Source organism: Zingiber officinale, chromosome 6B (genome assembly GCF_018446385.1).
Source record: "Zingiber officinale cultivar Zhangliang chromosome 6B, Zo_v1.1, whole genome shotgun sequence".
Taxonomy (NCBI): domain Eukaryota; kingdom Viridiplantae; phylum Streptophyta; class Magnoliopsida; order Zingiberales; family Zingiberaceae; genus Zingiber; species Zingiber officinale.
The window spans coordinates 122,006,273-122,009,194 of NC_055996.1; the positions used below are offsets into that span (position 1 = coordinate 122,006,273).

Sequence of the window (2,922 nt, forward strand, 5' to 3'; positions counted from 1 at the left end):
TCGCGACCCCGGTGTTTCCCTTGTGCCCGAGCATTGCTGACACCAAGCAGGAGCCGAGCGATTTCTTGCCCTAGGTGCCGACGACGCACCTCTTTGCCCTAGCGCCGGGCCGCCGTCGAGCCCTAGTTCTCCGGCCGACTCTTCCTTCCCGAGCCGCACCAGGCGATGCCATCACTTGAGGCCGGACGGAGCAGTGCATACCCCTACTCCAATTGCCCAGATTCGGTAGCCAATTTGTTCCTCTGCATAGTGTCAGTAAACAAGCCTTCTTCCCTCTGTATTGTCGTCGGCCACAAGATTTCGAGCATCAACAGATTTCTATAGCCTATTGACAGAGAGGAAGAAGATTTGGGTAAGGCAGGTAGGGTTCTGTGTTTGCAAATTCTTATGTTAGTGGGTTAATTGATTACATTGGTGTTTTATTTGTTTACAGCAGCAATATACCTTTGCTGGCAACAACAAATCGTGTGTGTGGATCAACAATCAAGGCTGTGAATTTAGGTAAGGGTAGGAATTTGATGCGTTTTGTAGTTAGATGTTTATGTGGTAAGGGAATTAGGTTTGGATTTAATCTAATGGGTTGATTGGGGATTTAGTTGCTAACCCTAATTAACTATTAGATTTAAAAAGGTAAATTGAGGATATGTGATTAGGGTTTTACCCTAATTTAGTGTCAGAGCTTTTTATTTAGCTATTTATATTGGAATTTTAGCTAAATAAAATATATCTCTATTGGTATCACAGGACCTTGACGCGAGACGAGTATCTCGACGTCGTGTTCGGACCAGATTTGACATTTCCTATTGGAGGCGGGTACTTTTGACTTATTGTCTTTGATATGCTTAGTAATGAAAATAATATGTTGCATTAATTGTGTTTCCTATTTATTTCGGTTAATCACTGCCCAATACATGTTACCTGTTTGATTGATTGTTTGATTGCATCTCGTATTGGTCTTGTACCTGATCTATCATGCTCATGGGTAGTGATATAACCACGTTTCACATGTTCAGGACCTAGGTTTGATACCTTATTGATCAGTATATCTTGATATGATTTATTCGCTTTCGTGCACATTATGATATGTCCAGAGGTTGGATTAGTATATTACCATGCTTAGTGACATGCACCATTTGCATGATCGCATGCTGTGCGATAGATTGCTCCATTATTGTCGAGCACATTGCCAGTTTCATCACTGTTCGGTGCTCCGTTGTGACGCTCATGGGTAGCGAGATACAGCGTGGTAGCACGTCAGTTTGACTCTTCCGGTGCTCCGTTGATCCGCTCAGGGGTAGTGTGACGCAGCGTGTAGCACGTTAGAGATTCCTCTCCGTCATAGCGTACCGGGAGATGAGAGCATTGCGCTCCCCCATTTATGATTTGGGGTAGGAGTACGTATGTACTCCGACAGCATCCCGTCCACTCGATCACTCATCAGGAGTAGTGTTGCAGAGTGCACGGTTGTCACAGCCCTACCCACTCGGTCCCACTGTTGTTGTGAGTCGGCTGACTGGCGTCAGGGGTGACCATGACATTGGCATCATATGCATGATGCATTTATTGTTTGTGTTTGTGTTTGTTGCACTTATATGCTGCACATTGCTTGGATACCTTGATTGACATGCATACAGGTCTTCTATACCTTTCGGACTGTTTGTCCTTTTACCGGGTCCTGGTTAGTACAGATTCTCTCCTGTCTTCTTCGATTTATAGTTACCTTTATCTTTATCAGGAGACTGTACGCATGATTAGTGCTAGGTGTTATTTCTTTACTTTGCATATCAATTGTACCTGCTGAGTGTTGGACTCACCCCGCCTCCATTGTTGATATTTTCAGGTTGATGCTGTCAGGAGAGAGTTCCAGTTGCTGGTCCCTGCAGACCTCGAGGATGTGATTGGTTTTTCGTTTGGTTTCCTTTTCTGTTCTAGACTGTTTGCACTTGTTATGTTCTGGATTTATTTGCTTATGGACATGATATAGATTTTATTATATCGATGGATTTGGATTTGGTTTTTATTCTACTACATGCCTGCCTGGACGGCAGAAGAGGTGAGTTCGTCGGATTTGAGTTTTACGAGTGTAGTTGAGTAGGGTTGATTTCGAGTCAGAGTATTATTACTGCGTGGTTGTGTCAGCCAGAGGCTGAATATATATATATAAACTGCGTGGTGATTGATTTTCATTACTGTTATTATTCCAGCCGCCTGTGGCTGAGTATTTAGTGCTTGTAGAAAATTTTGATTGTCCGTCGTACAGGGGAGATGCTGCCGAAATTTTCTCGGACAGGGACACCTCTGGGGCGTGACATACTGTGTTTTATCAGATTCTAACACTGTCTTGCAGGGTATTTTGCTCGGACTAACCTTTGTTTGCAGGTGAGGAACCTGCTGGAAAAAGGTGGTCCGGGCGCCCGGAGGTCCGGGCGCCCGGAGGTCCGGGCGCCCGGGACCAACTTTTATCCCTGCCGCGACTTCGCCACGTGGAGCATCCTAGTTGATTGGCCACGTCACACTCCAGGCGCCCGGAAGGGATCCAGGCGCCCGGAACGTCATATAAAAAGAGGGTCGAGGGTGCAGCCAAAGAACATCGAATTCCAAGCTTTCTTTTGTGAAGTGCTGCCAACGAGACGACCTTGAAGTGCTACTACTCGACATCGACAATCCGAAGCTCAGACTCTTCGATCTTTTGTTGTCGGTATTAATTTACTTATTGCTTTAATTGTAACTCAAATTGTAATCTTTCCGATATATAGTTGTTGCCCACCGAAAGCGGTCAAGGACCGCGGGCCTTCGAGTAGGAGTCGCCATAGGCTCCGAACGAAGTAAAACACCTGCGTCTCTGTGTTTGATTTTACTTTCCGCTGCGTTTGTACTCTGTGTTTTAAATCGCTAAAATAGCCACGAGCGCTATTCACCCCC

At 45.3% G+C, this 2,922-nt stretch overlaps 1 long non-coding RNA gene across 1 annotated transcript; it reads left to right on the forward strand.

The window, feature by feature from the left end:
* Positions 1 to 249: 249 nt before the first annotated feature.
* Positions 250 to 1,858, forward strand: LOC121990612. The gene is made up of 3 exons (XR_006114640.1): positions 250 to 352; positions 434 to 501; positions 1,841 to 1,858. It is a non-coding gene; the product is annotated as an uncharacterized LOC121990612 (long non-coding RNA).
* Positions 1,859 to 2,922: the final 1,064 nt, after the last annotated feature.